Raw genomic sequence first — 14978 nt, forward strand, 5'->3', positions numbered from 1 at the left:
CTTTGCAAGCCCTTTTTAACCTGGACATTTTCTACTCTCCAGGCTTCTTACTCTTGACTCTCTTCCATTTGCTCTTTGTTCCAGTGACAACAGCCTTCTTTGCTGATGCTCAAATACCATACTCCATCACCTGACTCCATGCCTTTTCTCTGTCCCCTAGACCTGGAATGCTCTACCTCTTTATCTCTATCTCCTGGCCTTTCTTGGCTTTCTTCAAATTTCAGCTAGAGTCCCATCTTCCACAAGAATATTTTTCCCCATCCCTACTGTCTTCTCTCTGAGATTACCTCCAGTTTGTTCTTTGTGGGTATGTGTGGTTGTATGATATGTGTGTATGTATCTATATAACTATAGCACACATTATTTCCTTGATTAGAATGTGATTAGAATCCTTTCATCCCAGGAGCATTTTTGACTCTCATTTTAACACAATTTATAGAATAATACTTGACCCATAGTAAGCACTTACTAAATGCTTCTTAACTTAAGAAGTTTAATAATTATTTACTGAACTGAATTCTGGACCCTCTTCTCTTGAAGCTCAAGGAAACAGAACCTCTCCAAGTTTTTCAACTATTTAATCAGCATGTGTTTGTGATTTGTGAGGTGTTCAAGTAGGACCAGCACCTCTGATATAAAGGTTTACTGAATGCATTTCAGGGCTACTTATCCACCCGTCCACCAACTCTCACCTGTGGTTCAAAGAAACTGTAGTTTGGTTAGCAACTATAGCCCCATAAATCCTCTCTGCTGACAGGTTAAATTAGATTGAGGATAGTCATTAGACCTCAGACCCATTGGTGAATTAGGGAGCTATCTACCCCAAGCATTTGAAGACTTCCCCTGATGCAATGGGCTGATGAGAATAATTTGTTCAAATGGCTAAAAAGGTGGCTGAAACAGGTCCTGTGGAGCACTTAAGAGCTTGCTCACACATCCAAGTCATCCACTGCATTCTAGACCATCACCAGTAATATGTCTTTTTCCCTGGACTTAAGTGACTGTGGAAGAGAGAGTGGGTTGTTGACTTTTGCAACTCTGCCTCCAATTCATGCATGGGTTAAAGCATCACCCCTGATGTCATTGGTCCTCTTCAAAAACTGAGCACAAACAAAAACATTCAGGGATCACCAATCAAAACAGAACAGTGTGATAAGAGTTGTAGGGGAGAAAGACATGTCAGAAGGTTCCTGGCTGCATTGGGGCAACCATGTTAACTCATACAATGGTAGGGTTTTCAGAGGCAGAAGAGCCTTTATAGTTCTGCCTTCCTTTCCCACTCTCCCAACCTCTAATTGATGGGGAAGCTAAGCCCAGCAGGATAAAGTCAAACTTAATAGCAATTCTAGGCAATAGTACAAAAGATGTCACAAGGCAATGAGTACACATGATTTGAAGCACAGAATTTGGTGGAGGTAGAGATGACTGGGAGCAAAATGCAGATAAAGTCCAAATCGGAGTTATATTTCTCCTGTGCTTGTACCATGTGTGGTAATGGAATAGGGCTTTAGGAAAAGTATCTTTTCATATGGCTAGGAGTGGATGATGCTGGGGGGGGGGAACTAATTATTTTACTACAAACACATATGTTCAGAAATGAGAGTCCTGTGGTGGAGAGGTACAGTCCCCTGCTAATATAAAATAACAACTGATTTATATTACTAGCAAAGGACTTCTCATATTTCATCCCAATTGTTTCTCACAATAGCTCTGTAAGTTGGATGCTACTGGCATAATTATCACTTCCATTTTACAGATGGGGACACTGATATATACAGAGGTTAAGTAACTTCCTCTGGCCCTGGCAGGTCATAAAGATAAGAGGTAAGAATCAAACCCCCTGACCCCAAACCCAGTATGATTTCTATCTTATTGTCTCTATACATTTCAACCATAGTTTCCTTCTAAAAGGGTTAGAGAAACAAATAAACTTAAAATGCTTGCCAATACTTGGTTTCCTAGAGTATCAGGTTCATAAGGATAGGTCAGTAGGGAGATGGAAAACTTACAGAATGCAGAGATATCATTTTAGTAATTCTTTTTTATCTACTTTTTAAATCTAACATTAGCCAAAGCTGTCACCAACAAATGCTTATTAAATGACTGATCAGGATCAAGTAAACTAAAAAATGCCTTAGAAATTATGAAGAGATTATTGGGTATATCAATCATATCTAGTAAAAAAAAATCTTGGCTGATTTTCAGTGAATCTGATAATTTGCAGAGACTGCTGGCTTTCTTTTTATTGGCAGGTTAGAATCAAGGATGCTGCTTGTTCAAATAGAGGGATTATAGAATCATAAAACCTCAGAGATGGAAGGAATCTTGGAGATAATCTAGCTACAGAAGAGGAAAATAGAAGCCCAGAAAGTTGAAATGATTTGCCCAAAGTTGCCAATATTGGAACTCACAGCTCATTCATTGTACTCAAGTTCAGCAGTCCTCTTTTAGACATTAGTTGATTTATCTACCAGAAGGTATTGATAACCACTTTCTTGTTTAGGACCTGGACTTTTGCCCATACTCACCCTGTCAGTTTGCCCATTAACACATATCAGCAAAAGTGGTATGTAAGTGCCATGCTTTCTGGGTTCTCAGAGAGATGATGACCTTCTAACCCTTAGCTCTGCCTAGTGTGACACCAAGTCATTAAAAAGAGTTGTGTGGGGGGCAGCTAGGTACACTGGCCCTGGAGTCAGGAATACCTGAGTTCAAATCCGGCCTCAGACACTTAATGATAACCTAGCTGGCCTTGGGCAAGTCACTTAACCCCACTGCCTTACAAAAAAAAAAAAGAGTTGTGTGGATTTGTTGTCCTACTCAATTTAAACTCAGATCTCAGTACATTGGTGACTCCCACCTCCTTTCTGCTTTTAGTGTTTTTTTATTGAGTTCTAGAAGTATAACCTTGGCAGGATGGAGTTGATTCTTTTTGAGTAGTATCTTTATCATTGTTTAATACATATGCACACATATATTTTTAAGTTACAAAATTTCCTTCCACCCTCCTCCCCTCAGTGATGAACAATCAGGTTAGCACTGTACATACATATTTTTTACAAACAAGTTTATAGATTAGTCATTTTCAGTATGAGGAATTAAGATTAAGGGAAAGAGATATAGAAGAGATGATTTTTATAAAGTGTTCATCAAATTCTGAAGGGTTGGTTTTATGTGTTGTTTTGCTTTACTTCCCTTGGATGGGGATAATACTGCCCATAACCGGTCTAATATGGTTGTCCTAGCCCTCTGAACTGCTAAGAGGAACTGCTTCCATCAAAGTTGATCATCTCACAATGTTTTTGATGTGTACATTGTTCTCTTGGTTTTGCTCCTTTTGCTCAGCATCAGATCCTGAAACTCATGCCATGCTTCTCCAGAGTCCAGCCATGTATGGTTTCTTATAGAATAATAAGATTCTATTATATTCATGTACCAAACAATAACTTGTTTAACCATTCCCCAATTTATGGGCATCCCCTCAATTTTCAATTCTTTGCCATTACAAAAAGAGCTGCTATGAATATTTTGGAACATGTGTGGGACTTTTCCCATTTTTAAATGATTTTTTCTGGATATAGACCTAGAATTAGAATTACTGAGTCAAAAGGAATGAACATATTTATTACTCTTTGGGCATAGTTTTATATTGCTCTCCAGAAAGGTTGGATCCATTCATAACTTTACCAGCAATGTATCAATGTCCCAATCTTCCCACAATCTCTCCAACATTAATCATTTTCCCTTTTTTCTCATCTTGGCCAATCTGATAGGTGTGAGGCATTACCTCCTAGTTGTTTTAATTTGCATTTCTCTAATCATTAATGATTTGGAGCATTTTTCATATAATTATAACTTTAATTTCTTCATTTGAACACTGTCAATTCATATCCTTAGACCATTTATCAATTGAGGAATGATTTGTAACCTTATAAAGTTGATGCAATTCTCTGATGGTAAATGACTTATAACCTTATAAATCTGATACAATATATTTTAGAAATGAGACCTTTATCAGAACTCCTGGTTATGAAGATTGTTTCCCAACTTTATGCTTTCCTTCTAATTTTGGCAGCATTGATTTTATTAGTGCAAACCCTTTTTAATTTAATAGAGTCAAAATCATTTATTTTGTAGTTTATTATGTGCTCTAATTCTTGTTTTGTCATAAATTTATCCCCTTTCTATAGATCTGATAGAGTATTTCTTGGTTTATTAATTTATCTATGATGTTGCCCTTTATGTCTAAATCCTCTACCTATTTTGGTATTGGGTGGAGTTGATTTTTCACAGAAGTTTCAATATGCTTGGATATTTATTCTAAGCATGGAAACCATAAGCAAACAAACAGTATGAAATAACAAGAGCATAATGTATAATAAAATAGAAGTAGACACCTATTAAATGCTGCCTAATGTTCTTCTGAACCCTAGAAGTTCCTCCCTCACTGTCCATTCAATGAAAGACATGTCCTGGGTGACTGCAGTGTCTCTGATTTACTCCCCTTACCAAGTGATTTTTTTAATGACTAGCATTTGATAAACTGTCTCTAAGGTCTGGATTTGACTAAATGTGGTTTGTACACAAGTTTTCATAATGTGTTCCATAGGGAGCAGCTAAAAATGCTCTATATCAAATAGTGATTTTTGCACTAGATAATTATATAGCTTGTCTCTTAGACTGCTTAGTTCTCTTATTCTTTGGACTTCCTTCTCTTCCTCTATTGGAATACAAAGTAGGACTTGGAAGTTTTTGTAGAAGTAAAATAAAACAATATTTCTTTGTATGACCATCAATGGAAATACATCAGGTCCATTTTCATGCCTTTCTCCTGTACATGGATAATCAGGAACTCATTGTATACCTGCCTACAACAGGCATTAAGGTGTCACTTTGACAAAAATAAATGTGCAATCATTTTTGACCCCAAGGGAATATATATAAATGTATACCCTAGCTGAGGAAAGGCCACAGATAGCGAACTTACCTGCTGGTCTAGAAGTGGCAATACAGAATACCAGGACAAAAGTATCTTTAGTCTCTGAAGAAAAGAATGATGAAATATTATTTTAAGGGATACCAGCAAATTCTTCATTTAATATCTTTTAGATGATGATTTTCTGAAATCTTAGGTTAGAATTGAAAAGAAAAGTTTGCATTTAGGGATTTTGTAAGAAAAAATAAAACTTTAATAAATCAAAAAATATGTTTGACAGACTAAAGCAGATTTTTTTCTCTCACTTCATTTTTCTTGAGGTTTCTCTTTCTTTTGGGGGAGGATTATGTTTACTTTTACAACATGTAAAAACATTGTAGTAATGTGGGAAAAAATAAAGATTAAAAAAATATTCCTTGGTGCCTGCTCTGAATTATAAAATATTGTCTTGCCTCCTACAAGTTTGTAGTTGCCCTTTTGTGAACCTGGTACTCTGGGAAGTAAAGAGTTGACATCCATTTAAAAGATACACACACACACACACACACACATACATACATGCATACATAGAATATATTTGTGTGTGTGTGTGTATATGTGTATATATATATGTACATATATATATATATATACACCCAAGTCTTCTAGAAACAAGCTCCAGCTGAAATGTATAAAGAAGCAATAAAGTAGATTTTGATCAATAAATCAAAGCTCTTATTTGAGCTCCCCTCATCCCTTCAAGCTATATTCTGTAACCCTCCCTTCACAGACACCTCAAAAAATTATCTACTCTTAGTCCTTCCACTTCCTCTATTCCAATTCCTTTTCCATTCCTTTGCAAATTGGATTCTGACTAGTGGTATCATGAGGCTTAAAGGAGATAAAGGATGCAAAGCGCTTTGCTACTCTTAAAGAAGTATGTAAATGCATTTTATGATGATGATGATGATGATGATGATGATGATGAAGAATCATCAGTCAGCAGACCTCCAGTCTGGTGATGACTTCATTCCCTGAACCTTCTGTTGCTCTTTTGCTGAATTCAAGCTATATTGATAGGGCAATGCAGGGGTACTTTGGTAAAAGTTTAACAATCAGGCTCTCCAGGAAAAAAAAAAAGTGTATGCACAAATGTGATTAAGTCTAATCTGCATCATTAAAACTTTCTGAAGTCTAAGTAATCAACAAAGTAAAAAGAAAACCAAAAAAACAAAAACTCAAACCCATATTTGTGGCCACTGTAGTCTTGCAGACCAGTTAGAGTTGGCTCCAACAATTCTGCTTCTAACTTGATTGCTCAACTGAAACTACTCTCTCCAATGTTATCAGTGATCTCCAAAGTCACACATTGCATAGCATTTTCTCAATTCTTAATCTTCTTGCCCTGTCTACAATATTTGATATTGTTGCTTCCCTCTTCATTCTGGGTTTTCATGATATTCTCTCCTGGTTCTCCTCCAAACCATCTGACTACTCCTTGTACTAGACCTGCATCACCATTTGAATATTTTGACCTGAATTTCCTGTAGGCATCTCTAAATCAGCATGTCCAAAACAGAATTCATTCTCTATTCTCCAAAGCCCACCACTCTCCTATTTTTTTTTACATATGTTTAGGACACTGCATTCACTAAAAACTCTGGTTCCCAACTTCAGTCATCCTTAGATTCCCAGTCTCCCTTACCCCACAAGTCCGATTAGTTGCTAAATCAAGTCAAGTCAACAAACATTAATTAAGTGCTTTCCATTTGCCTGAAAGTGTACTATTTGATCTCTGTGTATCTCTCCTATCTCTTTCTGCTCACAGTAGCAATCCTAGTTCAGGCTTTATCATTATTATCTGTATTATTATAATGGTCTTCTAACTAGTCTCCCTGCCATTAGTCTCTTCCTTCTCCAATTCATCCTTCATACAGCTGCCAAAATGATTTTCCTAAAGCACCAAGTTAACACTTCTACTCATTAAACTCTCTAGTGGCTCCCTTTTACCCCAAGGTAAAATTCACATTCCCCTTATCTAGAGAGATAGAATGGAGACTGGTAGTGAAGAACATTATGCCAGAGGAAGTGAATTGTACCCTAGCAATAAGAAGGAGCCACTAGAGTAACTCCTTTACATACCCCACAATCCAGTCAAAGTGGCTTTTTTTTGCTCTTGTTCCATGATAACTTTCCATGTGCTGTCTCTACCTTTGTTTTGAATGTCCACCATGATTTTATTATGTTCCCCTCAAAGTTTTCTTTAAAGCTCAGTTCAAACATTAGTATTTGGTTTTGTCTTTAGATTCCCAGTCTCTAACACAGTGTCTGTCACTCAGTAGGGACTTAAATCCTTGTTAATAAATTGATTAATAAAATATATGAGTAGTTGGGGATTTCAGTGGAATGAGTTCTGGATTTGTAATCAGAGAAACTAGATTCCAATTCCAGTGATGCCACCTACAATTGTGATTTTGGGGAAGTTACTTAATCTCGGAACTATATAGTTTCCTCATTTGTAAAATAAAAGGTTTGGATTTTATGACTTCTAAGAGCCCTTTCAGCTCTGCATCTAAGATTTTATGTTCCTATGAACTAGGATTCCTTTATTTCCATAAGTATATGCCATAATCCTTTTACCAAGTTTAGTAGACTAATAGCGTAATGTCATCTTGGAAAGGGGTTTCATATTTTTTTTTGGTAACTGGTATTTTATTTTTTTACAATTACATGTAAGGATGTTTTCAACATTCATTCTTACAAGATTTTGAGTTTCAATTTTTTTTTCCTCTTCTCTCCCACTGCCCCTCCCCAAAGTAGTAACCAATCTGATATAGGTTTATGTAAGCCCCAACTGATGGAAGTTCTCTCAATTTCCACATCTTTGCTACCTGGATCTGTACTTCATAAAAAAAATCAGTTGCTTGGATAAAGGAATAAGTAAAATGCTTATTAAACTTGTAATTGACTCAGAACTAGAACAGATAGTGGCAGCTAGGTGGAAAATGAACATAGTGAATTCAGAACCTGGGTTCAGCAAGACTTGAATTCATATATAGTCTCAGACATTAACAAACTGTGCAGTCTTGAACATGTTGCTTAACCTCTGTTTACCTCAGTTTCCCCATTTGTAAAATAAGAATGATAATAGCACCTATCTTACAAGGTTGTTGTGAGGATGAAATGAGATAATATTTGTAAAACTTTTTACAAACTTTACAGATGATGATGAATGACAACCAGGCTCTAATAAGTTTAGAGCATTTAGCTGAATCTAATCAAATGAACTCTAATAGGCATAAATGCTTTTCTTATATTTATCTACAAAAAGCAGATAGGAGCACATGACTAAATAGCAATTTTAAAAATACAGGGTGGTTTTAGTGAACTGAAATTTCTATCTATCAATATGATATATGGCAACTAGGTGGCTCAGTGGATAGAGTACTGGGTCTCTAGAGGCAGGAAAACTTTTCCTGAGTTCAGATGTGGCCTCAGACACTTACTAGCTGTGTGACCCTGGCCAGGTCACTTTACTCTGTTGGTCTCAATTTCCTCTTCTGTAAAATGAGCTAGAAAAGGAAATGACAAATCATTCTAGTATCTTTGCCAAGAAAATTTCTAATAGGTTCACAAAGAGTCAGACACAACAGAAACAACTCAAGAGCAGTCATCTCAATATAAATCCATAGAGTATTGTGATGGCCAGAAAAGTCAGTTTAGATGTTTGCTGAATTAACAGAGACATACTGTTCAGATTAAGGAGATGATCTGGAGAACAACTGTAGTTTGATGTTCAGTTTAGTCATCCCAATTTTGGAAAGAAATTCATGACTTGGAATACAACTGGGGTAGGACAATAAAAATGGAGGAGGGTCTTCAGGACTTGTCATGCCTGGATCAGCCTGTAGAAGAAATGACTCCAGGAGACATGATAAATGGCTTCCTATTCTTTGAAGGATTGACTTGTGGAAGAGGAATTAGGTTTTGTTCTGTTTGACTCCAGAGGGCAGAATTGGAAGCAATAGGTAGTAGGTGTAGAAAAGCAGATTTAGATGTGATATAGGGGAAAATCTTTTCTAATAATTAACTGTTAGATAAATGGGATGAAACCAGATTATTAGGGCAAGGTAGGTGGGAGAAGTAAGAACTAGCAAAGTTCGGAAATATACATATATAAACATACATATATTCATATGTGTGTATGTATATACATACATACACATATATATACACATATATAAACATATATGAATATGCCACTGAAAAGAGTTGATGATGTAATGTGTTGTACCGTGCAGGTCCCTGCAGATATGGCTGTGAATCTGGAACACTTGGGGAGTTGTCTGTCTTTGTGACATCCTGCGTAAACTCACCAGATAGAGAAGAAAGAAGAGAGAGGCGGCTCCAGACTGGGAAGTCCTAGAAGAGATTCAGCAGCTTTTCTTGCCTCAGAGTCCTGGAGATATTCTGTGCCCCTGGAAAATTTGAAGGAAAATTGATGTTTCCAGCCCCTGATGAAAGGAACAGAACGTAATGACAGGTAAGGCACACATCTATCCTTTGGAATGTTATGGAAGGTCAGAGGATGGATGAACCTTCAAGGAGACATGAAATGTCAGTCAGTGTAAAGAGAGGTATGCAAAGTAGGCTCTGGGAGGCCCGAGAAGATGATAAATAGAGGATGTGTGTAGATTAGTTTCTTCTATGTGTGCCAAAGCTGAGAGTCTAAAGATTTACCATTAGAGGGCTTTAGTATCCTATGTCTGACAGAACAGAATGATATTTTATGTAGGTTGCCCCATGATTAAAAGGGAACTCAGAATATCAAATCATAGGATTGGTATTCCCCACGAACTTCTTAAGAAGAGGAAAATGACTGTCATTGTTCTACTCTGCAGAGGGACAAGCTGAGTCAGAAAGAGGTAAGACAGCTCACCCCATTCCCTTCATTAATTAGAGAACAGAGTTGGAAAGGATGCTTGCTTATCTTTGCTTCAATGCTTCTTAAGTTTTCTGCTCCATGGGAAAACCTTCAGTAGTTTCCACAGCACAGAATGACCATTTATCATGATAATTTCTTGGTCCTGGAAGGAAAGGAACTCTGTAGTTTTCCTACCAGATCCCTTAATGAACTTCCTTCCATGATAATAGGACTGATCCAGGGAAGCCAGTGGCAAGCAATCTCACTAGGGTCTAGAGATATCTTCCAGATACAAAAGTCCCATCTGAACTGTAAGAATCAAGAAGTACTAAGTAAGCTAGAAGTCTGATTCATGTAAATTTGTTCAGTTGGAAGGGTCACCAGGTCCTCTAAGTCCACACAGGTAGGTTTCAACATCTCTGAAGGAAGTGGAGAATTAGGAAGGGAAGCAATTAGGATAGCAAGTCCTTAATTCTAGTGACATCTATCTCTGTGCTTCCACTCAGGTTATTCACTGTCACTTCACATTGACCTCTAACATCCTTCAGACCAATTGGTTCCTTCAATCCAGAACTTTCTTGATTCTTTTCTCTCCAGGCCTTAAGGTTTTCTTTCCCCAAATTAACTTGAATTTATGTTTTATATATCCTGTAAATACTTAAGCTCCGCGAGAACATAAAGTTTTATTTTTGTCTTTATAGCTACAGTACCTAGTACCTAGTACCTTGCATCAAACAAATGCCTAATAAATACTTTGTGATTGATTGGAAAATTGATAGAAAAGATTCTCTTTGTTTTCTTCTTTGCATTCTTTTCCTTGCAATGCCAAAATGTGGGCTAAGGTGGATGTGACAAAAGAACTAGTCTGTTTCTGGTTAAGTCAGGGTCAGAAAAGTTCCAGGTCTTCTGAAAGGTTCTTACAGTAAGATTTTGGCTTCAAATTGCAACAAAGGAAGGAGAAAACCAATCAATCAATAAACATTTATTAAATGTATACTATTGATGTCAGGGAAAGGAGTGATGCCTCCACAAAGATCAGGCTTCTTGGAAGTGAAAAAATAGTTCTGGAGGTATGAAAGCTCAGATTTTTTTATTTTACAAACCTGCAAAATTCACAAATATCCTGAGAGACAATAAGTTACTTGAGGATGGGTGAGAATGCCTTAGGGAAAGAGAGAAAGTAAGACTTTAAATAGTGGTTGGGCTCACACTTGAGTGTGTGAGACTGACCTGGAGGGGAATGTGGACCAAACTTTTATAGTCTTGCCCACTTCCTGTGCAGGGAAAGGGTCAAGGAAAATTGGGTAAAAGGGGAACCCTACCCCCTCAATGTGACTGGGATCAGGTACCCACTTTGGAAGACTAAGAGTCAGGAAGCTGGAGTTGGGGTAGAGGGATGAATTGAGGTTGCTCTTATCTTGGTGAATTTACATTTTTACAATGAAGTTACCTTAAACAATTGAAGGGAATTTGCTTCTGATTGGGGCTTATGCCACAGAGGGAGCCCTCAGAAAACATCAGGCATGCATAAATAACATTTTTATAATATTAAAAATAACTAGACAGATAGTTCTACTTGAACACTATGGGCACTATGCTAAATTTTGGGGAATACAAAAAAGAGGGAAAAGGCAGCCCCTGCTCTCAAGAAGCTTACAAACTAATGAATATTGAGGTAAGAAAGAGGGCTAAAACAAACAACCAACTAGTGGCCACCCTTCACTTGATTAGGCTAGTCCTAGTTTGGCATGTATGATCTGACTCTGAGAATTTGTTCAAACCTTGTAAGCTTTGTAAGATCTGCTGATGTTGGTTCTGGACTGTCATAGTCTTTGAGCACCCAATGCCACCCATCAGTCCATCAAAGGGCATTGCTCACAAGAAAAAAGCATCAAAAGACCATTGATGGAGTATAAATGTTAATGAAAGAAAAAATCTCTTTCAACAGAAAATTTGGGAGAAAGGCAATCTCTTTTAATCCAGGAATGCTGAGTTTATTTGGGGCTCTTGGTAATAACTAAGTCCTTTGATTATCCTGATAATTCTTTTAAATTCTTCTAGCTTTATTGTGATTTTACTTAACAAAGTACCTAGTACCCTTTTTATTTGATTGGTTTCATTTTCTGCCCTCTTTCTTTTTAGTCAGATTGGCCAAAAATTTATCAATTTTGTTCATATGTTTTTTTTAAGGTTTTTGAAAGGCAAATGGGGTTAAGTGGCTTGCCCAAGGCCACACAGCTAGGTAATTATTAAGTGTCTGAGGCCAGATTTGAACTCAGGTACTCCTGACTCCGGGGCTGGTGCTCTATCCACTGCGCACCTAGCAGCCCTGATTTTGTTCATATATTAAAAGAAATTGCTTTTAATTTTATTAGTTATTTTAAAAAATTTCCAATCTATCTATTCCTCCTCCAATTTTCAAGCTATTCCCTTTTGTGCTTGTTTTGAATTTGTTCCTAGTTAACATTCATATGGTATTTTGTCTTGAAAAATGCTTTATATATATATAAAATAGCAATAACTAGTATTTATATGGTACTTGAAAACTGTTTTAAATATGCTAATTCATTTGATTCAGATAATAACTATTATCATCTTCATTTTATAGATCAAGAAACTGAGGCAGGCAGAAGTTAAGTGACTGAAGCAGAGTTTTAAATTCACCCCTTTTTGATTCCAAGTCTGGCATTCTATCTATCATGTTACCTACTTGCCTATTTATTTGTTGACTTTCTAATTTAAAAATTTTAATTTAAAAAAGTGCATACTCAGTTCTTTTATCCTCTTTCATAATTTTGTCAGTTTATAGTTTTAGGAATATAATATTTTGTGAGCATTGCATTAACAATATCTCTGAAATTTTGGTATGTATCTCATCATTTTCTCTGTCTGGCATAATAGTTAATTGTCTGATTTGTCCTTTGACTCACTTGTTATTTAGTATTTAATTCTTTAACTTTCATTTAGATCTTTTTTTGTTTGTGCTTTTTGAACTAATTACTATTTTCATTATATTAAGGTCTATGAATATGTGTTTAGTATTCCTGCCTTTTTATATTTATATGTAATTCTCTGTGATCTAATACATGTTCTATTTTTGTAAAATGTCCTGTAGTGCTGATTTATACAACTACATCTAAACACAAACTTCAGTGTTTTCATTCAGAAGAAACCATTAATATTTTAGCTAGACATTCTTTTTAAAAATTAGTTTAATTCTTTATTTCCCCATTGGTCCTCTTTTTAATAGATTTGTTCATCTCTGAAAGAGGAATAAGGGGAGGGAATAAGCATTATATGGACCTCAGACCCTTATTGGTTGTATGACTGTGGGTAAGTCACTTGACCTCTATTTGCCTTAATTTGCTGGAGAAGGATTGTCAAAATGTTCCATTTATCTTTGCTAAGAAAATCCCATGGACAGCATGGTTCACAGAGTAAACTGTGTGAGACTGATGCTATTATTGTCCTAATTTTACAGTTGAGGAACATGAAGTAAACAGAGGTAAATGAGTTGCCTAGGGTCACACAGCTAATGTCAGAGAGATCATATTTGGACTTGGATCTCTTCCCAGTGTTCTATCCATTCTACCACCAGCTGCTAAAGCTAAAAGAGGTCTATTATAGCTTCCTACGACTTTTTGCATTTTAGTCAATTCTTAAATGAATTTAGATGTTATGAAATAAGGGTTCATTGATCTGATATCATCTGATAATGGTTCATTGTATATTAAGAATTTTTTGCTTATCTATGTAAATGAAATTGCTACTTTGGGGCTTCATCTGATACATGCAATTTTGTTCTAGCCTTTCATTTTGATTTTGTGTATGCTTTTACATTTTAGATTTATTTTATTTTATTTTTTGGTAACCAACAGATTGTGACTTTAAAAAGCTAATCTCTTGCTCTAATTTTTTTGGATTCTTTAATTTATTCATATTTAACATTATGAGATTTAGGTTTGTGTTTTTCTCAATTTGTGTCTCTTTGATTTTTTAAAATTAGGACTCCATTTTCCTCTTCTTTTATGTGATTACTTTGTCCCTATGATTAGTTCTGTTTAATCTACTTTGATGTAATCCTATTAGCATAGGCTTTCTCCCACCAGCCCTTTTCCTCTTTGTCAAGTCTTTCCCTAGTTTGAGAGTTTAACTTACTCATTTTTAAAACTATGTTTTATTTAATTATTCCTCTTCTTTTCACCTTTTTTCACATTTCATTTAAGTAGCTAGTTCAAATGTCTCCACCTTTGTTCTTTAACTTCTTTTGTTAGGTTATTTTTTTGCAACCTTTTTCTAAGGATTTGTTTACTTTGTTCTCTTAATTCTCTTCTGCCCAGAGTTTTTAATTCCCTGATTTATTGCCTTTATCCTCATTTATTGCTTCTTTAATTTCTTTGTATTCCTTCTGAATTAAAGTTTCTGAAATACTAAGTTTTGAACTCCCTCTTCTAACCATTTTCTGTTAGTCTTTGTAGACCTGGTCCCATTGTCCCCCTTTTCCTATGAAATATCATTCTTAGAAGCATCAATTATGAGGAAAGTGATGAGAATAGAAACTTTGCCACATTATAGAAATTAGCTTTTGTCCCAGATTGTGTGGTCCATCTCTACCTCCCCTGCCTATGGTCCTTCTTTTTCCCATTTGTCCTGTGATCTCCCATCATTCTGTATGACATTTGCTGCCAGAAGCTTCACTTTCCCTATCCTAAGGCAGGATGTTGTTCTGGGAGGCATTATGCCTTTTCAGAGGTGGTGGTCTGCAAATGTACCTTCTCCTTCCTTCCTACTATGTTAGGTTTATTGTAAGGTTTCCATATTCCATTACACAAATGTGTATACACGTGCATGTTTGCATATGTGTGTGTATACATTTATAAATTGCTTATGTGTGTATGTGTTGTGTATATGTGTATATATATACACATATATATATATCTTTTTTCATATAAGTTGAAGCTTCACTGTCAAATTTCCCCATTTCAGTTTTCTCCTTTGTCTCCTATCCCTTTGTCCTTTAGCTATTCACCTTCCTAAGATACTATAGAAGTCATCATTTTTGTGTTCACTCATGAACTTATTGATTCTCCATACATTCATCTCTGTTACCTACTTCTTCCCAAGTTATTAATGCAGTGT

General features: G+C 36.0%; 1 protein-coding gene across 2 annotated transcripts in view; it reads left to right on the forward strand.

The window, feature by feature from the left end:
- Positions 1 to 1658: 1658 nt before the first annotated feature.
- ZBTB7C (zinc finger and BTB domain containing 7C) overlaps positions 1659 to 14978 on the forward strand; it is a 406995-nt gene continuing 393675 nt past the window's right edge. The window contains exons 1-2 of one of the 2 annotated variants that reach the window (XM_074205874.1): positions 1659 to 1824; positions 9217 to 9458. The gene's annotated coding sequence lies outside the window, so the exon portion shown is untranslated. Of the gene's footprint in view, positions 1825 to 9127; positions 9459 to 14978 lie in introns of those variants that run through there. The other variant, XM_074205875.1, reaches the window with a different exon arrangement.

This window comes from Macrotis lagotis, chromosome X, assembly GCF_037893015.1.
Source record: "Macrotis lagotis isolate mMagLag1 chromosome X, bilby.v1.9.chrom.fasta, whole genome shotgun sequence".
Classification (NCBI taxonomy): Eukaryota; Metazoa; Chordata; class Mammalia; order Peramelemorphia; family Peramelidae; genus Macrotis; species Macrotis lagotis.